This window comes from Xenopus tropicalis, chromosome 3 (genome assembly GCF_000004195.4).
Source record: "Xenopus tropicalis strain Nigerian chromosome 3, UCB_Xtro_10.0, whole genome shotgun sequence".
Classification (NCBI taxonomy): domain Eukaryota; kingdom Metazoa; phylum Chordata; class Amphibia; order Anura; family Pipidae; genus Xenopus; species Xenopus tropicalis.
Genome location: NC_030679.2, coordinates 94,836,659 through 94,862,481, shown reverse-complemented (window position 1 = coordinate 94,862,481; position 25,823 = coordinate 94,836,659). Strand labels below are relative to the sequence as shown.

At 37.8% G+C, this 25,823-nt stretch overlaps 2 long non-coding RNA genes across 3 annotated transcripts; one reads left to right on the top strand and one right to left on the bottom strand.

Moving 5' to 3' along the window:
* On the top strand, positions 1-11,970 carry LOC116409765. Of its 2 annotated transcripts, XR_004222028.1 has the most exons (5): positions 6-79; positions 4,929-5,025; positions 6,482-6,569; positions 8,540-8,705; positions 11,596-11,970. It is a non-coding gene; the product is annotated as an uncharacterized LOC116409765 (long non-coding RNA). The 2 variants fall into 2 exon arrangements; XR_004222027.1 differs by lacking the exon at positions 4,929-5,025 and having other exon boundaries at positions 1-79.
* On the bottom strand, positions 3,818-25,806 carry LOC116409766. Its single transcript, XR_004222029.1, has 2 exons — positions 25,518-25,806; positions 3,818-5,220 (listed from the first exon to the last, which is right to left on the bottom strand). It is a non-coding gene; the product is annotated as an uncharacterized LOC116409766 (long non-coding RNA).
* Between the last annotated feature and the right edge of the window lie 17 nt (positions 25,807-25,823).

Genomic DNA, 25,823 nt, shown 5'->3' with positions numbered 1-25,823 from the left:
GTTTTAGGACTTGAAAAACAGATTATGAAGACTGGTCACTCTAGGTTTCTCCTGTAACACAAGGCTCATATTTTTCATGGTAAACAAATGTTATCTTTAGAATGGGTCACAGAGGTGTTGCCTTTGTTCCGTGGTCAATTGTGGGGAAATGCATTTGTCTGTGTTTTTCTTCTCAGACATCACTAGGTGTTTATGTATCGATTTCAGTGAGTTTCAGATTCCTAGCAAAATGTGTTAGATCTTTAATGCTGAATTAGAAACTCTAGTGTTAAAAGGAAGTCAATCAGTATCTGTACACAATAAATATACCTTATAAGAGCATTTACCCTACATCTGACCTTTGTCTGTCTTGATCTATCAACATGAAATTCTTTTTGAACCTTTCATTCTCCTCTCCCTTCCTGGTACTCCATGCTCTGAATATGCTCACTCCCCCAATTTTGTCTGCACATCATTAAATACACATATTGCGCCAATAGATGTACAAATAAACATTCCTTAGGAGGGGAAGAAGTAGAAAGGTATACACAAGATTATATGTGTGACTATGCATCAGTTTTAGAAAATATTTTAGAAAATACTGCTTAAAAAGCTTTAGGTCACCTCTGAAATGTTAATAATACATTTTATTAATATTATTTATATAGCACTATAATTTCCCACAGTACATTACAGAGTATAAGGCATGACAATTTACATACAGACAAACATTTTGTCCAAAATAGATGCACAATTGCATATTGTAAGGAGACAACAGGGAGAGGACCCTGCTCACAAGGGCTTACAATCTATCAGTGGTGTTTTGTAATGAAATATGTTGTAGTGAATATGAAATGCAAAGAACATTTTTTATTGCAATTTTATAATATTAGTATACATTTTTTTGTATTTGGTTCTGCCATTAGTTTTTTTTTGCATTATTAGCTTCCTTATCTGCATCAGTATCGCAAATAACTGTTATCTAGGGTTGCTACCTTTTTATAAAATCTGTACTGGCAGGGTAGGGCCATAAGTGAGTGGGCAGTGTAATAAATGGGAGGAGCAGCTATGTGACACGAGTTATAAAGTCAAAGGGACGGAGTCAGGTCAGCAAAGACATAAATAATACAGACTTAGGTGAGTATTGGAGCAAAAAGGGGTATATTGTAGTTGGGTGGGGGGTGAATTGACAAGCTAATACAAATTTACTGGCAAGTACATTGCTGGTAATTTTGTTATACTGGCCCCAGCCCTGGCTGATATTTTACCGGCTAGGTGGCAACCCTAAACAAAAACACTAATAATTAACTATGCTCTTCAGGGTGGGCATTGTTATTTCCTTCAACACAGAGAAAAATGCCTTCTAACAGAACAATATATTTTATCACAAGGCAGTAACCATTTAAAGATGCACATCAAATATTCAAAACCAAATTCTTGTTTCCACTTAAATATTTTTGAGACGCACCTGATCAGCCGTTTTTTGTTAATGTAGGGTATTCTAGACTAAAGCCATATTCTGACCCCAGCAGCTTCCCTATACATTACTGCACTGTAAGCCTTGAGATTCCTTTATGCCTGTTAGACATGATCATAGGAATAATTAATTAACACTCTCATGAAATTAAGTATTTTCATTTTGTATTGTTGCATTTATAACTTTATTATCAACTTGAACAATTCAACAATATAAGTTTCACATTCTAACCAATTCTTCAAACCTTCAAAAAAAGCATATTTAGGTCCAGTTGCTGCCCTAGGCACCAGATCTAAACATGCCCATATGTTGTGCACGTGATGTCACTTCCACTGAGCCTGTCACCCCCCAACTCAATCACCTGATTTTTTTATATGTAATATAGTCAAGCTGGCCAGCTTGAATATATTGCAATATAATGACAAACAATCCTTATTTTGGGAATTTTCTAGTAGCTTAATGCACAGAATGTCTTTAATATATTGATAATGCAAAGGACCTCTTGTCTTTGTCCGTGTGTTTGGATCCAACTGTAGATCATGATTCTCTGCCTTGAAGCCATAGTCTATTCTGTCAAGTAAAACCAGGTGCCACAAACTGATGTTTAGCCTAGACCACATGCAGAGAGATGGGAGTTCATTATTTATGGTTTACATATCTAGATAAAAATAATATATATTCAGGTTCTAACAATATAAAGTCTTTTAACTATAATGTTACCTTCACAATGCATCTTTATATGTATATGTATGTGTTCTTAGACAACATACAAATCAATAAGTGAAATTAGGCTTTAGATTTACATACTCTATTAAACAAAAATGTATCCAAAGTTACTGTGTATTTTATGAATCCTACACAACCCTTTTTGCAAGGTATAAGATAGTTTTATCTGTGCCTGTCTGAGTACACACGCTCGGGAAAAAGCGGGAGACTTTTCATGAAATATTAAGTAGCTGAGAAAGCCTCACGCGGCATTGCACTGATCCAATCTGAAATATAGTTCTAATGTGTAGATCCCAAGAGAAGTGGGAGTAAGAGCACATACTCTCAGAGATATCACAGTTTCCTTAACTAGAATCTCATACTAACATTAGTGTACAATGCACTAAACAATATTTAAGTGTATTTGTGTTGGCAACCAAAATAAGAAAATGCTTATACAGGTATAGGATCTGTTTTCCAGAAATCTCTGAATTATGAGAAGGCCATCTCCCATACAGTCCGTTTTAATTAAATAAATGTAAATTTGTAAAAATGATTTCCTTTATTACTGTAATAATAAATCAGTAGCTTGTACCTTGCAGACCTCATAATGAAATATATTTTTGTGCCTCCAAAAGTGCAGGAAGATTAAGAAGTTTTGTAAACATTTATTAAAACTGCACCACACCTAGGACCCCACTGGGCCTTTAGCATTTCTGCCCCACCTTGCAGTTTAGCTTGAAACATAAAAGGTCCTTATATCTGGGGGGGGGGGACATTATTTCCTGAATAAACCCCTTATGTGTGTCATGCCACTTCTATATAATGGCAACTCATAACTGGTTATACCACTTTAAGGCAGTGGCACATTGGGATCATTTAGAGCATTTTGACAGATCAGCAATTTCAAGTTTAGGAGAATTCAGAATCCCTCCCTACTCCATCCAATTCGTGTCTATCACCCACAACTGCAACCAAAAGTGCAGGCAATTACCACAGAAGTGAATAGGGGTAATCCACCTTCCCTCCAAATGCTCAAAAAATAACACATTTTTTTGGAAAGTAATGCAGTTTTATAGAATTTTTCTGAAGACATTTGATAGATGGGCTCTTTAGCAACCTGTCAGCTCTTAGCATGCTTGGATAATCTCTGACACCACTTAGCACCTATGAGTGAACCTCAGTTTTTTTAGTATAAAACATAGACTAGTGTGCAATACACATTATATTATTCAAAATCAGATTTAATGACAAAATTACTTATGTGCCTTAAGTAACTGTATAGTGGCATGATTTTAGTTTAAACAAAAAACAGCTATATATAAACCTGTGCACGCATTAACAAAAAGTTGGATAAATGTTGCAAATATAGATGTAAAGGATGTTTTGTGGCACTTTTAAGAAGGAAGCATTATTGCTTGTCCTTTATTCATGAGTATAGAGGACATCAGATACGAACTGTAATTTTCAATGACATTCACTGGGATTTTCTGTTATGTGTGTATAGAGATAATTAAATTATTCTCAAAACTACATTTCTTTGTAGCAATGTTTTTAAAGTTTGATATGTCTTTATATTGGTGCTTGTGGATGTATGATTCTATACAAATTAAAGCACAATGCTGTGAATAATTGAGCATTTTAAGATTTTATGTGTGGGTCTAAGCACCCATTCTCTTAACATGTACAGACAGTGACAGGTGCATTGGAGCATGCAGTATAAGGATGTGGCTTGGGGATGTTAGGTGAGGGCTGGAAGTGAAAGAGCACTTTAATGTGGAATAAAACATGAACCGTTGATTTGATGGCTTAGGAAAATGGGGCTGTAGCTTTATTTGTAGAAACTAATCACTGTAAACTTGAACTAAAAAGATGGCTGTTTAATGAGGAATAATGTAGCTTTACTGATGTCATTAATAGTTTATCAAGTCCTACAGTATGGAATATTGAATGGGCATATACATTAAAATAACAGTTTTAATAAGCAATAAGGGACATTTTTAAAAAAATGTGTGTGAGTCTATGCAGGAGCAATTTTCACTCAAGCAATACACTAATTTAACTGGATTATCTCTCTCCAAGGAAAACCTTCTTTTGGTAGTTTGGATCCAAATCTGTTGGTGCATATCCTCTCAGACAGTTGCATCACCAGGGGCATAACAATAAGGGAAGCACACCCTATTGCTGTGAGGAGGGACATGGGAGGTAGTATGCCCAATATAATCAGTTTCACTACAGCTATTTGTTTGCAAAAACATTTTTCCCCACCAAGTTTTAGGCTCAGTTCTTTCTAAATAGGTCTTTTTTTAAGAAAATTAACATTAAAAATGTGAACAAACATTAAATGTGGTGAGAATCTTCTGATACCCAGATACCTTCTGAAGGGCAGCCATTACAAAGTTATGTATATTGGGGCCTCCAAATCTTTGCTACTGCAGGTAAATAATCTCTTGCAAATTCTTTTCCCACTCGCAATAACGTAAATCACTGGTGGAAAAACATATGTGGCACATTGTTTTCCGGAAGTAGCTGGAAGTTGCCACACATGAAAACAGGCTGAAGGTACAGGCTGAAGGTCAGAGGTAGGCAGCAAAGTTCACAAGTGGAATCAGGCAGGAGGTTAATATGCAGTCAGCAAGTAGCAAATCTTTTCATTATCATGCAGGTAGGCAGCAATTACTTTACAAGGCCCAACATCTAAGTGCATTAGTGCTTTGGGGCCACAAAATACTTCTCACACCAAACTTGCCTGCATTTGTTGTCCTAGGAAGAAGTGGATTATTTATTGGTGAACACTGGCACCTGCAAACTTTCAGCATCAACGACAGAGCCAGATTGTCTCCAGAGCTTCATCTTCCCGGGGTGTAAATATTACCTTTGCAACACAACCTTTACACTTTCCCCCTTCCAAATTCATATTCAGTGTCCTAGTTCTGTCCATCGCTCACTTCCAGAAAATGTTTCTTGCAAACACCTTTACATAGAATTTTTTAGATAACCTCTTCATCTTCTCTCCCAAAAACTTTTTGCTGATGTTGTCTTTTTACTGAGGAAATTTGCTGTGAAAACCAAAACATTTGTTCATTTTTAATACACTGTGGACTTTTTTAGACAAGATTTGCGAGTGTGAAAGTTTGTCTTGGGTGGTGTGTGCAGTGTAAGCTGTACACACATGCACATACATTTTGAAGGGCTGTGTAGAAAAGAATATTGTGCACAAATGCCTGGACTTGCAAGTACATAAAAATTTGGAAAATAGGTACATTAAAAAAGAAAAAACTGTATATAGAAAACATCACTATTGTTGAGTTCCACTATTTCACTATTGTTGAGTTCCATTACACTATATATATAGGCTTGACACACAATACAAAACAAACAGGAAACAATAACAGTTTACAGTTTATTTAACTAAAGAAATGTAAGGCTTCTCTTCCTCTAGGTTGGGTGAACATCAAAGCCCCAGTATTGATTGATATCCAAAGGTTTATTAAAATGTATACTTACTGGCACAGTATATCTATTCACCCTAAATGGGGGTTGAGGGAGGGGGTGGGAAAGCAGTCTTCATTGTAAAAGCAAGCTTTAAAGAGAACAAGGACATTATTCCTTGAAACATGTTCTGATTCGACTAATATGTGAACTGTTATCTGGAGAGAAAGGCACAGTCACCATCCTGTGGGGCAAGATACTGAATCCATGGCTCCCATGTTCGCTGGAATATCACCTGTTTATCCAGTATTATACTGGTCAATTTTTTTATTAATCATCATCCATTTTAGTTTGTTCTTGACATGTGGTATATGAAGTAAAGGAGAATTCTATGTCTTTGTTATGGTTATTTTAGCTGCTTTGACTATATGAGTAATAAGGATTCTAGGGTAGCAGTCAATATTCACTATTGTCTTATGCAGCCATGCTTCCTCGATGTCTCTTTTTAAGTTAAAATTAGTCATTGACTGGATCAGGGCAACAAACACAATTTTTTATTTTTTCTTAACCACACCCATCTTTGTGCACAAAGTGTTTTTAAAGAGTACATATAAAAGATAATTTTATGCACACAGACAGAAAAAAATATATGTAGTGAACATTTCTATGTGTATGTATATCAGACTAGTACATTATTTGGCTGTCCTATACACACTGTCACAGATACTCTTCTTTAGGATGCAGGACATATGTTTAATGACTAAATAAAACTAACATTATTAGTTGTAATTAGAGCAATACCATGAGTTACTTAAGTGGCGTATATGGTAACACAGAAAAATGACTTTCTGTGAACTCTGAATTTGCTTTTTACTTTTTATTTTACAGCTCGAATTGGTAATCAATACAGAGAATATTGCAAACACAATTTAGGAGAGGTGAAACAGGTTTTGTGTGGAAAAAGAAACAAGTTATGGTATGTAAAGAAATTATTATTGTAGAAGTGTCACTGTCCCCATCAACCACAAGCGAACACAATACAGATAAGTGGAGCACGGCTGTCCTGGCTAGCCTTATATGGAAGTGCAGAACCCACTATACTCTTGCTTATCAAGCACAGACAGACTTTAGAATGCTCCCTATTTTAGATACTGACTTGCTACAAATAAGCAGCATTATCTATGTGTCACCCTACTCTGCTTGTTTTCTTTTTTCATTTATTTATTTTTGCTCTCCACTCAAACAATTTCTGTCTAATGCCATAGGCAGTTAATACATTACATGCTGTCTACAAGAGGCAAACCTGTGGCCTAGGTTAGCACTGATGCTGTTGTTTAATTACGATAGCTGAAGGACATTTATTTTTGTTTATAAAGGTGCTAATTTATGTCAAATGGCACAAAAATGCTTTACCGAGGCATTTGTAGATTACCTAATGTCAAAAGTAGCAGAAGCACAAACTCATGCCTAAAAGATTGAGTGACTGTGTAATTCTTGGCTTTTACATAGATTATAACTAAATTTAATGAAATTAGATGGGTTTAAAGGACATGAAAACCCAGATTCACTGAAAGGTGGAAGTATGTTAGGCTCCCACAATGAATCCAATCATTGAGTTTCCCTGGCCAGTGTTTCTTTAAGGAAAGGTAAGTTAAATGGCAGGATGGCACAGCGTTAGTCTTTTCCAGACCATTTTTTTTTTTTTTTTAAAGGAGCAGCAGCCCAGCAATTCCATTCACTAGTGATGTACCTTTATATTGGCATCTCCCAGTGAATCTGGGTTTCCTTGTTCTTATAGGCACTGACACGGAGCACTTTATCGCCTGGCTGTAAATCTTCTCTCCCACAAGCGAAGAAGTGCCTGGCAATATTTCAGTATTCCATTGGCTATAAAATATCAATGGCAATAGTTACATCTGTTTAGGAACAATATCACTTTTTTGATATTCTTCACCAGTCAGGACCCCGCTGGTGCCTCTACACCCTTAGACCCTTCCATCGGCCCTTATTTCTGATGCTCATTAAAACTGAAAGGTTACTTTCACCCCTTGATCTCATAGAAAATAGCACCCTCATAAGATATAGCACTTTTTGTAACAAACATCAATTTTAGGGTTTCATTCTTTTATGGAATAAAATGTTTGCATTCTTATCCCTGACATCTTTATTCTACATGAATAACTTTGGCATGAAGTATTGTTTAACTGATTAGGCCAATAAAATAATATCTGTCAGGTGACAGTCTAAATAACTTTTTATATTTTATATGCTAACAAGACTATTGCTGATACAATGTCTAATTATAATTTTAAACTTTGATAAATTCAGAGTGGAGAGGCTTTAGGGATCTAACCTGTCCCTACCCTATAAAATATAAATCTAATCATTAGAAATCTTTTCTTTTGCATATTGAAAATGCACATCTTAGTGCATTATTTATAGGTAATCAGCATCACACACTGCCTTTTGACATATAGTAGTTCATAGAAAGGCTGTATTATTTGATTATTTGCCATACATAAACAGAACTGATAGTATAATTAACAAAAAAGTAGTCCCACTGTTTATAGAATAACACCTCTGACAAACATTTCTTTTAACATAAGAACATATTTACCAAAATCTCTTGTAGAAATACCTTTGTGTTAGGTGATTAATTCATTTTTAAAAATGAATAACCATAAAAGCAGAATTAGGAATAAAGCAAACTGAAGTTGAAACAACAGAAAGAAAAATAAACTAATGCCAAGCAAAATAGCAGGTAAATACCTGCTTAATAAATATAAGCAAAAATGTGTAGAGCCTCATACTATTATTTTATACAAACGTCACATTAGCTGTTTTACACAGTTAATTCTCCTGTGGAACGGAACACAATATAGCAGTTACCTTCCTGTATATTATATACAAAGAGCCAAATTTGTAACTTTGTGACGTATTTTATAGGGAAGACGATGTACAGAGAAACCTTCCACTGGAAAATGTTTCTAATGCAACAAATTTAGAAGTGTTTTGACAAGCAACTGCCTCTGATGTCTCCTCTCTGCTCCTCGCACAGACTGCTTCTCCTATTAAGGAATTGTGCTCTTTCCCATGTGAAGTCACATACCAGGTACACAAATAAGTCATAGACAGAAAAAAACCTGATAAGCCATATGCAGAACTCTAACGCAAAATTACTTGTGAGCACAGTGATTTTTATTTTTGAGAGAATCCATGACCGCCATAGGTGTTTTTTATATCCTTTTCCACCTTAAGCAACGCTTATATGTACAAATAGGGAACTTAACAACACAGATAGCCATTCTTTGTTAGCAGACTCTTTATTTTGCTAGCCCATATATATTTTTTACCATTTAAAGACATTTAGCAATGGGGGATACTTTGTTAAACTTTGCGTTAATCACTTTATAATAATTGTATAGATATAGCAAACTACTGGCCAATGTGCCTTCATGCCAATCCTTGAAGTCTCTTACATACCAAACTATCAGCTTCCTGTAAATAGGCATATTTTTTGTGGATACAGGGTTCATTATATTCTAAAGGAAATTAACACAGAAAGGGCCACCTCTATGGCATTATTGCAAGACACTCTATGGCAAATAATAGGCTGTACATGACAAATATTTATCTGAACTGTGTACATACCTCCCAACATTTGAAAAATGCAAAGAGGGACAAAAAGAAATGCTCTGGGAAAATTTTTTAACCAGGTCCATTTTTGTGACCACACCCCCCAAACACAACTCCCATTTTACAAAATAGGGCAGGTTATTTAAAGTTTGGACTAATTTCTGGGGGTTATGGGGTCCTGTTTTATGTGTTATTACAGTTTTGCCCTTTAAGATGCAAGTCACCCAAGAGACCTGTTCATCTTATTAGTTATAATTGCAGGTGTTAACTGTTAAGTATTCTGGGCTTTCTGACAAAAGCTACTTATCTAATTAAGTTTGAGAAACTTTGTATCTTTTTTGGCATTCGTTTAAGGAGATCAAAGGGAAATAGGGACTTTTCAATAAGAATCCAGGACTGCTGGTTGAGCTGTTAAAATCATGACACTTGGGAGATATGTGTGTAAAGTGGTGGTTAGGACCTGCTCTCTCGCTTTGACTAATGCCAAATGGGGTTAATTCTTGTCAGGATAAATGCAGGGTGAGAATTAGCCCCTACATTCGCATCAACCTTCTCATGTGTAGAAATCCAGATCCACTGCCTAAACCCAGGTACAGGCCAAAAATCAGCCCTGTGTGGCATTAGCCTTTTTTGTGGAAGTAGACAAATGTCAAGCCATATTTGGTTAGGGCCAATGCCTGATGCTTACATTAATATATATATTTCTGCTGCTCAACCATGGATTTACTGAAATTATTTTAAACACACACACAGGACTGTGCACATTCCCTAATCCTGTAATTTATTTTCTGCTAGTGCATCATTTTATGTTTCATTACTTTTATTAGGCCATCAGTCAATACAGATTTTAGTAATCTTGGCAACTACACTTTGCCAGGTATTTAGCGCTCTATTATTCAAGGACAGCTATTAATAAAATTCAATGAATACAACATTCAAATAGTTTATTTAAGCAAATGGGAAAAGCTAAATATATGATCAAATGAAAAAACATATAACTATAAAAACGGGGATACTTAGAAAACAGAGGAAAAAAATGACACCTTGATGAAAAAGATCTATTTGTTTAAAAATACCAATAGCTCTCATAACATAAGCCCATAATTAAATATATGCTTTACCGGATTTTTTATCCGGACGCCATGAGGCCGCCCCCATTCCCCCCGCATGCGCATTTGCAAACAACAAACAGGTGCTTCCCAGTGCCTCATGGTCCCCATACTCCAACCTCCTTACGCAAAGCACCCAATGGTGAGAAACACATAAGGAGGGCAGAGTATGGGAACCATGAGGCACTGGAAAGCACCTGTTTGTCATTTGGTATAGTATGATTTGTTTTTTGAAATTTTGTTAAGAATTTGAGCAAATAAATGGTTGTTTGTTTCACTGGTAAAATTGTTGATTATTTATATTGATATTCAGGACCTATCAGTGAGACATAACTATTAGATGGTCTCTTTCTTTGTCTATTATTTGTGGTACATTACATGAACAAAAGGACACCAAAGACACTTGATGTGTCAGCATATATTAGTCTGGGATTATATATTTTAAGAAAGATGGGGGGGAATAATTGTAATAAGGCTAGTTAATTTTTGGGGAGTAATAATCAAATCTACTTTGATATATGTTTGGGCTTTTGGTAGTGTATTCCTAGGCAACTAGCGTGCACAAAGGAACTGTCTTTCACCAAAGGGTATAAGTGACACATTTTTTAAATCAATCCCCAGAAAATGATCTGAGGGGTCACATCATTACATCCACACAACATTCCTGGCCTGATGCACTAAACAGCACTCCACCTCCATCCATTTTTAAGTTAAAAGTAAAGGTGGCTTTGCCAAACATTTGGGGAGGTAAAAAAGTAATCTCCAAGAAATCAGATGCTCAGGATGGTGATGGAGACACTGTTGTTTACTGTATTTTGCTTCCTTAATTTGAATTAAAACTTAATTGTAAGGATTTTCTCCAGTTACTGTTCCGTTGTTTGCACTAAGCCTCCTTTATGTAGGGATGGTTTTCTCCTCTCCCTATATGCTCCACTGTTTCTCCATCCTCTTCTTTTTCCTTCTTCACATTATTTTCAAGGTCACAAATGCAAAATCAAAACAATGTACACATGTACTTAAAAAAACAAGTATACAATAAAGTATTTTTTTCTTTACTTTCCGCCCAAATAGAAAATGATTTACATTTTCCATAATGAAAGAAAATGTAATTAATTCTAAGCAACATTCCAATCTACATTCATTTCAAAATCTCAGTGGTTATTTTTAAATGTTATTACTATTTAAAGCAACATGAGTGAAACTAACTGTGTTCTGTTCCTGTTCAGGACCCAGCAATAAAACATATTTTTTTTACAGAATCAACAGGGAAAGGACTGAAGAGACAAAGTTACAGAAGACTGCAATCTTCTCCATAATGCAGTGCATACACCAATTTTTTTTTACAAGTTTCAAATATTCATAAGCATTCTTGGATGAGGACACGAAAGTACTAAGGCGCTGTAAATATTTTATTTAAAAGCGAGGAGTAAAGTAAAATCATGTGCAGTATTCAGTGCTGATTTTAAAAGATTTGGATGGGTCAGGCCCCAAATGTATCAGAGCAAAGAACACATGGGAGTGTATATTTCCAGGAAAATAGCTAAGAGCTTTACACCTTTCTTCAGTAAAAGACCTTTCTATAAAAGTCGAAGAATTGTGAATGCACTAAATAATAATTAATTTTCCACATTTTGTGAAATTGACTATGTAAAGGGGAAAAAAATCTTTCAAGTTAGTGTTTTAATTCTGTGTCTTCTACACTGTACAGCTAAACTACACTGGAGCCACTGGTTTCTTTGTTCAATCTTGAAATACTATTTAAGTAGAAATCTGGAACCTTCATATTGGGAGACTACATACATAAACCTTGCATTTGCCTGATCTGTCTGTTCATTATTTTATGGTACAGGTATAGGACCCATTATCCAGAATGCTCGGGACCAAGGGTATTCTGGATAAGGGGTCTTTCTGTAATTTGGATCTCCATACCTTAAGTCTACTAAAAAATCAATAAAATGTTAATTAAACCCAATAGGATTGTTTTGTATCCAATAATGATTATTTATATCTTAGTTTGGATCAATTACAAGGTACTGTTTTATTATTACAGAGAAAAAGGAAATCAGTTTTAAAATTCTGAATTATTTGATTAAAATGGAGTCTATGGTAGATGGGTTTTCCGTAATTCGGAGCTTTCTGGATAATGGGTTTCCGGATAAGGGATCCCATACCTGTACCATATTATTACTATTATTTGTACACATGATTCCAATAGACACAACATTTACCCAAAATACTTAATAGCTATAAAATGACAAACAAAGCTATTTGCTCAACTGATTTGCTGACAGAAGCAGCTATTTCCTACTACCACTAAAATTGTTTTGTAGCCCATGTGAAAGACTACTTCTAGCTGTAAAAAGTATACTAAATGTGTAGTCTTTAATACACCCCCTATAAAGCTAAATTGGCACTTATTAAGTGGTAGAAATGTGTTAAATAGCAGAGCCAGTAGCTCTTAGGACATTCAGGTATCTACATTAACCTCTTCCCACCACCCTAGCCATTGTTCAGGCACTCCTTAGCTCATAAAGTTGAAAATACATAAAAACATGGTTGTCACCCCACAGTTAATCTCTACTAATGCTGGGTGACTAATCTCCCCAAAATGCCTTCCCACCAGCAATAAAGTAAATCGCTGGTGGGAAGGCATATGCAGCCTTTTGTTTTTTTCCATGTCGCCTGATATTTTCTGTGCAGTAAACTTTAGGTGACTTCAGAAACTAAAGCATCATGTATGCATTTCCACAGGCGATTAGTGGGCTTCTAATCTCTCTGTGTGCCACTGCCCTTAACAGTAGCGTAACAATAGAGTAAGCAGACTCGGGGGGCCCAGATCGCAGGGTCTGTTTCCTTCATTTTACATGTAAATTCCTGCTACGTGCTAGCTTCCAGGTAGAAGAGCAGACAGGGAGCAGGGATTTATAGGCAAGTGGGCTGGGGGCCAGGCCCCTCTGAAGAATTTTTTGCAGGGGGCTCCTCCTGGTGCAGAGTAGCTTTGCCAAAATCATTTGGGCTGGCACATTTAATGATGCCACTGGTAGTACTGATAATTATTGGCAGGCCATTATTGTGAGACAAAAAGAGTTCCACCAGCACACCCTTACCTCCTCCAGTACTCAAAACTTGGTGCACAGCCTAGAGTCCACAATCCACACACACCAGCAAACAATTTTGACTGGCACAACAAGTGTAATGCAAGTGGGGCTGCCTGACGAAGGGGTACACCCCCAAAACGTTGCTGCAACACTTTGAATAAACACGCAGGGGCTAAGCCCCGCTTGCATTACACTTGTTGTGCCAGTCAAAATTGTTTGCTGGTGTGTGGATTGTGGACTCTCTAGGCTGTGCACCGAGTTTTGAGTACTGGAGGAGGTAAGGGTGTGCTGGTGGAACTCTTTTTGTCTCAAAATTTTTTGCAGACCATTATTGTGATGTAACCCATGCAGTTTGATAAATGTGCCCTATACTGTAGGTCTGGGTCTTTGTAGCCTTGCCACAAATTTAGGCCTGCTGATATGTTTTATTGCAGGGATTAAAGCTTTGAACATAGTATTTATGGTCGCTTTGTTAAAATCGCTATAATATGGCAGCTCAGAAACGGTTTTACTCACAGTTTACACTAAGACTTTAAAAGCAGTTGCCTGTTTGATTCTATTTATTTTAATTTGGAAAGGATTAGGATGTGAGAAGAACTTAGAAATCTAGGATTTAGCATCCTCCTTTTTTGGAAATGCAGGATGAAAAAGATATTATCTTGTTTTAATATATTTTACTACATTAATTCCTTTTAGGTTTTACACCAGTATGGATCATTCTGCCATTTATAGACCTTTGTATATATATATATATATATATATATATATATATATATATATATATATATATATATTTAATATTTGACAGTCCTGAAAATGTCAGCTACCTGGTTCCATATTTACTGGTTTCCATATTTACTGGTTTCCATATTGTATCTATATATATATATGTAGCCCAAAACATGCACAGACAGGCAAGAGCCAGAAGCAATGCCTCAAAAAGACGAGAATAGAGTAAAAGAGTTTTAATACTAGTTTGCTCAGAATAAGACAGATATAGCCTTGTTACTAAAAACTGATGATCACTGAGTTGCAGTAAGAAAAGGAGGTGATAGCTGACTGCTGTGAGTTACTGGACTGTGACCAACATCTCTTACATTACAATCCCTACATTCCTATTCTCCCCTTGAAGTAGAACAGGGTCGGCCCAGACCCGACCCTTACCAGCACTACCCCTCCTGACCGCTCCTCCCCTGACGCGTCCAATTTGCACGCTCGGGGGAGAACGTTGGGTGGGGGGCCCTGCGAGGGGGGTTAGGGGGGCCCTGCGAGGGGGATTAGGGGACGTGCTCGGCTCGGGGCACCTGTAGGGCCCATGGGACGGGGCCCCCAGTCCGACCCTGAAGTAGAAGGAAAGTTACAATCACTGTAACACTGATTATAATTGCTTACCTGAAACCCCCAACTGGTGCTCCTGTTAGGAGAAAACTGCACCAGCCAGGGTGTATGCAAGCGGGCCTTCCTCTCCTCATTCAGTTTTTGCACATGCACAGTAGAGTGAAAAGCCAAACCATAACAAAAAAAGATTTTTCACTCAACTGCACCTGAACGGGCCCTGGGATCCTATGGCAACTGATTTTTGAACTTTGCAATCTACCCTGCAGTAAGTTAAAGAGCTTTTTAATGTCACAGTAACTGTAGTATGGCCATATAATTTTCTGCTATCTTTCCATATGTTCTTTGTTGCTTTCACTCTGCTTTGCCAACATCACTTCATGGATCTCATGCTTAGTTTCCAATGACTATTTAAGGCAAGTGTTATCAGAAAGTTTAAACAAAACACAAGACCTCTCCTCCTATTTTACTTTAAAATAGCCAGCTTACCCAGAGCTAGAGTAAACAGATATAAATCAGAGGAGAGATAGAATTCATTGAAAGCAATTTACAGAAATAGATTTCCATCCCACTCTGTAGTACCAGCTATGTAAAATGATATAATCTCTGTGATAAAAAGTTATTATAGACCACACATTTTTACTCTTAAGAAAAAGTATTCTCTATTATGTTATTATAATGTGAAGAATTTATTCTTGTGTTTAACAGTTTAATTAATTTGTTGTAATGCTTATGAGCATTGTATTGATGTCAATAAATTTTTGCTATTGTGCCATGAAAATGTGACTTTTATCACCAAAATTTGTTCTCTATATTGAAATTTTCAAACATTTTCATTGTGGTGGAGACATTTTGCTGTTAAAAATATTGTTCAGAACATCATGGGTAAAAAAATATGGTTTAAGGTAAAAGCAATAAAGGTAATCACCGGTGGAAAGGCCTGTAATTCCTTCGGGTTTTCCAATGTGCAAAGTTTTCTTCAAAGTCTTTCCACCAACAACAGATTATTATGATTCCTGATGAAGGGGTGGTTTGTCCACCCAAAATGCTAAATTCACTGCAAAAGTCAGTCTGTTGCTTAAATTAAAGAACAAGGTTCCAAAATGTCTACATTCTAAAATGGTACAAATTGCAGCTACCTAGTATGTAGACACAAACCACCTTTTCCCTTATATGTATCCTTATACATAATACAAAATATTTGGAAATTAGAAGACATCTCATAGTTCCATGACTTTGCCCTCCTGCTTTTATAAGGTCATAGCACTCCTTATAATGTATAATACTTATAATAAAGTAATCCTATATTTTACAGTAGGGGATACATTAATCCCTATGTACATTTTCAGTGAAATAGAGTATTATTATTTATGTAAGAGAGTGACAAACATATTTCTGCCCTTTCTAGCTTAAAAATACCAAATATGTTCAAAAAATTTTCATCAGTTCCCACATGGCTTCGGTTAAGATGGCCATACACTTTAAGATTCGCTCTTTGCCGAGATCGCCAAACAAGTGAATCTTTCCCCCATTGTGCCCACCTAAAATGGGTGATATTGGGCCAAGTAATCAGATTGGAATGATGGGAATATGAGCCTTCGGAGCAAGGACCATATCAATGAGCCAATGAGGTCATCAAACCTGCCTGAATCATCACCAGGCCAATGTTCAGAAACATGTTTTTTTCAAAAAGGATCAGTTAATAGAGAATTCTCCACCATAATCTGTTCTTCAAAAACACAAACATATATTTCATTTTGAAATTTCACATGGGGCTAGCCATATTCTTCATTTCCCAGGGTGCTACAGCCATGTGACCTGTGCTCTGATAAACTTCAGTCACACTTTACTGCTGCGCTGCAAGTTGGAGTGATATCACCCCCCTCCCAGCAGCCAATCAACAGAACAATGGGAAGGTAGCAAGATGGCAGCACCAAGAAGATATCAAAATAGCACTCAATAGAAAAAAAAATCCAAGATGGCAGCCTACACACCAGTATTACAAATAAATACAAATACATTATTGGTACATTTGTTGGTTCAAGAATACAATTTTAAATGGTAGAGTGAATTATTTGCTACGTAAATAGTGTTTTCTGCACTGGCAGAATATGTTAATGTAGAAATCGGCAAGTGTGACATTAGCTATGATCACATGATCTCATGGAATTTATTTACACAGCAAGACTATCCTGATACAGGTGATAAGGATAGAAGTACCTACCTAATCCCAAATCTTTATTTTTCAGTATCAGTAGGGCAGCATGTTAATTCATTAACTACCAGTTCATCACGAGATTATATGAGAGAATATAAGGCATTTTACCAAGACTCATTTTCCAGGATTGTAAATTTGAGATTGCATGACTGCATTTGGTTTGTGGAATGAACATTGTTCTGCTCAAGATGCGATTAGGCCCCTGCTGTGCAACATGCAGTATTTGCTATTTCGCATCTCCTCTATCTCCTATCTAAGCATCTTTGGTGCATCCCCTTCCCCCTGCTATAGCTGCATGCGGCTAATCTGGCTGATGACAGGTCAGCAGCTCACTAGCCTTCCTTTGCAGAAGCAATATCAAAACTTATTTCTGCACAGCCTTCTAAAAACATCTCCTGACATCTCCACCCTGCAAAATACCTTCCCTGATTAATGTTAACTATTGGGAATTCATTCCTTGCGTGCCTTTGAAGATGATACAGCAGACTGTGCTGTAATTTGACATGTGAAGCACAAGATTTGGGACAGTGAATCAGAAGGGAAACCAACATAAAAAAAACTCTTGTACAAACAACTGAGGGTTGGCATGATAGCTTTAAATATATAAACTTGTAACAAAATAGCCAATAGAAAATCTAATCAGAGACAGCACTTACATTTGCATTCCATCATATAAACTGCCACAAAGCAACACATCTTTATGGAGGCAATCTATATCCATATAGACCTATGCCAGTAGAAAACAAAAAAGGTAAAATTAAGACTCAGATGACTTGGAAATGCACTTATTCCTAACTAAATTCCAGTCATATAACATTTGCATCCATGGAAATATATAGAGCAATCATAATTTTACAAGATATGCATAAAGAAATGACAAAAAAAAATGGTTTGAAAAAATTGCAAGTGCTGGACTCATCACTGTCTAGGCTAAATATGGGTTATAACATGGGTCACGAGGTCATATCTACTCGTGAGTCACACTGAAATGGGGATAGTATCAGGGAGCAATACAAATGTAAAATGAGGGTTCCAGGGGTGCCAAATTAAAGCTATGATTGGCTATTTGGTAGCCCCTATGTGGACTGGCAGCACACTGGGATTTTATGCAACCACAACTTGTCTACAAGCCAAAAATTCAAAAATAAGCACCTGCTTCGAAGCAACTGGGAGCATCATCCAAGGGGTTGGTGCAGGGCCTGATTTAGCTACGGTGAGCCCCTAGGCTGCTTACACCCCACCTCATATGCACTCGCAATCCCCCTGTGCTTTGGTTGGTAAGCAACATGTGACTTCTTTCCTTTCCTGATTTACAGATGAAAATTAGGATTTGGTTCAGTATGCGGCTGAATCTTTGTAAGTCACCGGTGGGATGGCACACGCTGCGCAGGCGATTTCGGCAAATCCGCGAAGTTGCCTCGCGAGGCATTTTCGGCGATTTGCCGAAATCGCCTGCGCAGCGTGCGCCATCCCACTGGCGACTTACATTTTCGCCGGTGGGATGGTAGTTCGGGGAGATTAGTTGGCCGTGACAAGGGAGATTTGTCGCTGGCGACTAATCTCCCCGTGTGCCAGAGCCCTTAGGGTGAAGAGACACAAAGCTACTAGTAGCAGCTGCTTGTCATGGCTACAAAAAAAGACAATGCTGATCATTTACTGATAATTGTTTCTATGTGTGTTTTAGCAGAGGTATTTCTCAGTATTGTCTATGGTAGGGTATTTTCTGATTTTTAGTAGCCATGACAAGTAGCTGCTACTAGTAGCTTTGTGTGTCTTTACCCTTAGGGCAGTGACAGACGGGGAGATTAGTCGCCCCGCGACAAACCTTCATTTCCAGAAGTTTCCTCTCAAGGCGATTTCAGCGACTTCCGGAAATCATAGCAACGCGTATGCCATCCCACCGGCGATTTACATTCTTGCCGATGGGATGGCATTGCGGGGAGATCAGTCACTCGCGGCAACAAAGATTTGTTGTGGGGCGACTAATCTTCCAGTCTGTCACTGCCCTTAGGGTGAAGACACATGGAGCTACTTGTAGCAGCTACTTTTTCATGGCTACTAAATGCGAGAAAATACCCTGCCATAGAGAATACCAAGAATTGCCTCTGCTAAAATGATCAGCATTGTCTATTTTAGTAGCCACAACAAGTAGCTGCTACTAGTAGCTTTCGGTGTCTTCACCCTTAAAGATTTGGTGCATCCCTACTAGCAACAAATCAGGTGCTTGCTTTCATTTTCCAACTTAGTGGTATACTATTCAAAACAAATTGCCGATTGGTTGCTGTTGACAACTGCTTAACATAAGGTGACCAGATTACTTAAAAACTCAAGGACACCTCTAATAATTGATTGCATTTCAATTTAACTGCAATTAATACAGCCTTCTAGCTAGGATGTCCCTGAATTTAGCAACACTAATTTAGCCCCTATGTGTGTTAACCGTTCCGTTTGTGTGTGAATATCAAGAGGGAAAGTTGGGCTTAACTGAGACATTTTTAAATAATAATATTGTTTCTACGAGTATACAGGAGCAGTGACAATCTGGTCCTACTTATAAGCCAGTGGTAAAGGCTGTGGACAAAGAAATATCCTAATAGAATTGTCTCTCCCTATTGTTATGCTGCTAATTGTTCCTTAAACACATTGTAAACAATGAGCGCTCTTTACTTTTTTCTTTATTATTAATATTTAGGGCTTTAGATTAGCAAAAAAGAGACTGTGTCCCCCTTCTTTTAGATAACATGGTAGCACTACCAATCATATGTTTCAGCTCCCCTCCCATTCTCTTTCTTAAATACAAGTAAATCTCTTACAGATTTTTTACTCTCTGCTTAACATTTAGTCACCTACTCTACGCTCACATATTCCTTTAGAAATACATCTCGAGGTCTCCCAATCGATACAGTAACCTCTTCTAAAACCATGCTTCATTTAACAGTTGATCTGGTCCTATCTTACTAAACCCTTCTCATTAGTCGCATGGGTGGGCAGAGGCCAGAAGATGTTAAGAGCAAGCTCAGATGGATACTTTCTGTGATCTCTGGTCTAAAAAAAAAACAAAAGGCAAGATTTGGTGAATGAAAACTGCATTTCAAGTGGAAAGATATTTTAAAGGCATACGAACAGCAAAAAAAAATCTCTTTTCTAAATAATGTAGCAGTGCCATCCCCAGGACCCAATATACTGAGGGTGGTTACAGAAGCCCTAAAATATATGCCACAGTCAGCCCTTGGACCACCAAAAGTTAGGATGCTGATCATCATTCCCTGTGGGACTGTGCAGCAACCTGTGCTATTCCCGTAGAGCAAGTAAACCCTGTGACCCCGATTAGCATATTGTGCATCTTGAATCCAAAAATTCAGTACTGTTATTGTTCTTTTAGTGAAAGTATGTCCTGTGTAGTTAAAATAGGGCCCTACCAGTGCTTCATTCAGAGGAAGACTCAATACTCCTGCCAAGAAGCCATTGTAACAGGAACCAATATTGAACTCTGTGGCATACAATTTATATGTACCCTTCATACAAAGTCTAGCCAATTCTTTATCCAAGAACAAACATTAACAATGACCCACATATACAGTATCACATTTGTATGCAAAATCCCAATCTGAGACCAAGGGTAGCCATAAAAGTGCGTGGAGCTATCTCAAGGTCCTTCAGATTCTAGTCAGGCAAGGATTGGGTCTGGGTTTTTTTCCCGGTGTCCTGCTGGCCCAGTCCAACCCTGCTTCCATTGTGCAGGATGTGAGCGATCAGAAGTGGGGGGGGGGGGGCCTTAAGAGTCAGTAATGCTGGGCCCTGCACTGCATTCACTGATGCTATTCACAAAGTAACTTGCTTTCATGCAGCCTGGACATGGGGACAGTGCTAGAATTCCCTTAGTGGGCTACAGCCATGGTTACAACCAACTTTCAGCAAGTAAATTAAACATTATTGCTGCTGTGCACACTTTCTGTTTATACTGAAAGTACATTAAAACCTGGGATAGAATTTGTGCATGATTTGCCAAAATGGATACAGGTTTATGTCCATTTGGTGCATAGAAGTAAGTTGTGACATAATGGTCACCTATTAATATGTGTTAATTTTAGGGTTATACGATTTTCGTATATTTAAACAGCACGATCCAAAAAACTCATATCAAATGCGATTTTTTAGTATCGTGCTTTTTAAAGTACGAAAAATTCGTATTTGAAAATACGAAAAAGTCATATCTGATCGTATAATGGCCGAAAAGTATGTTTTTTTCGTATCCGAGTGTTCGTAAAATGCAGGAAAATCTTGCTGACTTTGATCCTTCTGTGCATGATTTTGGAAGCCTCCCGTAGGACTCAATGGCACTCTGCAGCTCCAACTTGGCCCAAGGAAAGATACGAAGCTTGAATGAATCTAAAACTTTCGTACTCGGCACGACAATACGATTTTGTTGTGCTTTTTTGTTTCGCTTTTTGTCGCAAACTATGAAAAAGACGCACAAAAAAATACAAAATGTACAAAAAAAGTCTCCGAAAATACGCCAAAGTTGTAACCTTTAAAACAAAATACGATTTTTTTTGTATTCGGACCGGTCATACTTTGATGAATGTGCCCCTAATACTGACAAAATGTTTAGATGTATTGCATAGAACCCTTTCAAAACAAGCAAATAAACCATGTTATTATTGTGTAATTGTGCTATTTTAAGATTTTAATACAAAGCTCCCCATCTTCTTTTCTGCCGTTTACTGGAGTTTATGGACCAATGCAAAAATACGGTCTATGCAGAATATAAATGTCACAATATAAAGGCCAATTAGTAATTAATACAGATAATGACTAAGTGGCAGCTTAGTAACCAGTTCAATTAGCATCAGAATTTAATAATCAGCCCTATATCATAAGCTTTTATGACAGCCAAACATAATTTTCTGCTTGATAATTTGCTACAACCCCTAAGCTCAGGGGCGTCCTGAAGTGCTGCTGGGCCAACACGCAAATGATCTTGGGAGGGGCCCGGTGTGCACTGAAAACACTACGTTCCCCCCTCCATCCCAGCTCACATGTGCATGCCCGCTCAGGAAGGCAGAGGGTGCACACATGCGAGCTGTGACAATTTTGAAGTCCTGGATCATTGCTGCTATTGAGATACTGAATCTTTAGGGTGAAAACGGACTGGTGCAATAAGTTCAGTATATATAATATGGCATCTTTAGCCATACTCATACTTTAAGATGGTGTACCCTAATGTTGCACTAATTAAATCAGTAATATGTAGCAAAATAAACTTTTGTGTTTATAGAACAAAACTATACAGCTACATTTCTGCAGTTTTGTATTTTATATTAATATTTTGATTGGCATCAACCTTGCCAAAAAACAGGCTGAAACATGGCTCTTTACACACTTATAGGAAGGAAAATGTTCTTGTTAATTATACAACTGATGTAGCTTTAAATATATAATGTGCAAATGCTGGACTGACAGAATTTTATAAAGATATATAATAAACACATACACATATAGTGCACCGAAGTAGGGTGGTATAAATTGGGTATTATTTGCATGTGGATATTACATTAATGCACACTGTGGTTTCCTGTGTTCGCTAACATTTCCCATCCCCCTTCCTTAATTTCTCTTTCCTTTCCCAGACCCCTGGCTTCTCTCCCACACTCATCTTTTTCCTCTCCCATCATATACTTTACAAGTCTCTTCCAAATACAGCGCAGGGTTCTCTGCCTTTCACTTAATTTACCTCCAGGACTTAACCCCCTATGTACTGGTCGTGACTGGCATCAAATTTTGCAACAATTTTTTTTTCTTTGAGCAGGGACCAAGAAACCAGAAATCTAGAATGTCTGTGCTGGGAATGACAGCATTATGACACTATATATTTTAGCACAATAGCATCTGATTCACATCAAAGCAAAATTGGTAACATTTTAGTCATTTAGGCACAATTGTGCCAAGCAAAAAAAGTACCCTTGCAGGTGCAATGATGCTGGCATTGTGGGTAAACAACATGGTGACTTCAGTCTGAAATTGCACTTTGCACACTGCATCTACAGTCATAAAGGAGCCCTTAGTGGTCAAATGCTATAGTCACTTTACTTTAGGAGATCAAGCCATTCTTGGCCAACTTGTCATAATGCACCAGCTAAATCCAAACCCTCAGGGTGATGGCATTACATTTCCAAAAGATATGTATAAATCTTTTTTTATGCACCTAGGGCAGATATTGAAGTGGTGGGCCACCTGAAAAGAGATATATTTTATATAAATATTACAGTTATATTTAGTATGGCCTTAATTTAAATATAAATTTCAAGATATATGTAAGTAGTAACAATAATTCTGTGGCATATGTATGTATGTATGTATATCTTTATTTATAAATATTCATGAATTCATATTAATTAACATGAATTATTCTGTTGAGCTCTATGTAACTGGTTACTCCATTTCATCTCCCCTAAAGTACTTTATCTAACATTTACACCGGATCTCTATTAAGGTGGCCACACACGTGGCAATTTCCGATCTTTTGTGCGACCATCAGTCGCACGAAAGATCGTACAATCGGCCACTAACCGTACAGGGCTGAAACGGCAGATAAGGAGGTAGAAATAATAGGATTCTACCTCCTTCTGCCGATTCAGCCCTGAAGGCAGATTTTGATCAGGCGCCTTCTATGGCGCCCGATCAAAATCTTTTAACCTGGCCGATCGGTGTGTCGACCGATATCACTCAGCCTCCTGCGATATCAGTCGACTCGCCTACTTGCCATACACGCACCGAATATCGTACGAAACGGGGTTATTTATTGACTATAAAAGAATATATGCAAATTTATTCATGGACCAGTTCATCAGTCCTAATTCCCTTCTCGTCCTGCCCTGTCCCCTCTTCCTTCTGACTATAATCTAAAAGCTTTGTCTATGTGTTAATAAGCAGCAATACAGGGAATCATTTGTTTTAGCAACAAGTTGCATATGCCTAGTGATTGGTGTGAAGCTAGCGATTCCAATTGCATTTAAGCACAAGCGTACAATATACATTTAATCTCTGCTCTGTTACTCCATGCTAATAGCTGTTTTTATTTTCCTCTCACACTCTCCTGAAGAGCTGTCCAAGAAACTGATTTTAGGAGGATCCATGTGGAGGAGGGAAGGAATTTTTTAGATTCTCAAGGTATGGGTGGGATTAGCCTGTCAGGTTCCTTATCTGACATTTTTGTGCTGTACCCACACAGAATCTGTTAATCATTCTGAGATATTCTTCCACTAAAACAACAACTATGCAACTGTTACTATCTTTATGCAGTGCTGATAATTATTTGCACCACTTCTACATAGAATTTATCAGATATAGCAATTTATTTACCTAAAGTTTTTACCAAATTATTTTGGAGCCTGTGGGAAGGGAGATTTAGTGGTAAGCTTAAAGTGAAAGTTGCTGCTTTTGATCATTATTCTGCATAAAACAGACATACAAATATGCCTTTACAGCAATGCCATGATCTGTGAGATATGCCCCCAAGGCCCCATACAGATCTACTTTTTATATGTGAATGCAATCAAAATGGCTGATTACATAAAAAATAAATCAGATTTGACGGTTTGCATGGACACTTTGCATTCATTGACTTCTTTTGAAGCTGCCTGTGATTTCTGGGAGTGTAAAGCTGGCCAGAAAAAAATGAGCTGCCAGTTCGGCACCAGGTTATTATTAGCCCATGTATGGCCCTCTTCAACTACCTCCCCTACAGATATCTATCAGGCAGGTTTGAAAATTCTGTTTGGCAAAGACTGCCTCAGTATTTGATGCTGTCCTCTTTCGAGAGCCCTGCACAGACCCTCATTATGATCCCATTGTTGACCCGGGGGAAAAATGATTGGATCAGCCTGATTTGGCTCAGCATGTAGGCAACCAAATCAGACAAAGAGAAGCTCATTTGGTAACCTTGTCAAACCAGTAGAATGTTACATCCATGGCCAGCTTTATGTGCAACTGCTAACTGCCCTTAAAATTAGTACAATTTCATTTGTGAGTTGCATACAAATCCCACATCTGCAAAAGGCCTAATGGTAATGTTTACATTCCCAGTACTGACATCTTTCACATGCCCAGTAGTAGGGTTGGACTGGCCTGGCAGAGCACCAGAGGATCAACCAGTGAGCCCCAGCCTTGCTCAGTTCACATCAGCTCTATCTCATTTCCCCCATAGATGTATATGAACCTTATAACATTTGGTACTGTTGTGAGAGTGGATAGTGGAGGCCATGTCCTCTGGTGGGCCCTAGAAGGCCTAGTTGGACCCTGCCCAGTAGGCATGCTCACTGACAATGTTCCTAGTCAAAGGATGTATTCAGTTGCTTCCTGTATGTAGTTTTCTCATTGCTGTGAGAAGAGAGTTGAAGTTTAACAGATAAATGACCATAGTTTTAAACCTAACACATAAGAGGCATAAACAAAAATACATTATACTGATAAATGGCTGCCAATAGAGAAAAATGCCTGACTAAAAAAGTCTATATAACCAAGCATACCCGTCAGGCCTTCCTGGCCAGCAGCGCAGTTAGTAAAGCCCCATTCCAGCGTTACACTGCAGGCCCCATACATCCCCCACACACTGTGGAACGCGAAACAACCCGGCTCCTTTAAGAAACTTCACTAACGCAAGTTCATCAAAGTTGAAGTTGAGTAAGTTTTTTCCCAGTGAGAAACAGCTGGTGCGTTGGAAACAAGCTGATTGGCTGATGCATCTCCCAGGGTATACACAAGGAGGAGGACACCCAGCTGCTTCCATTACCAGCATCACAGGACATAACCCACCCCCTCCCCATCGCTCCTCT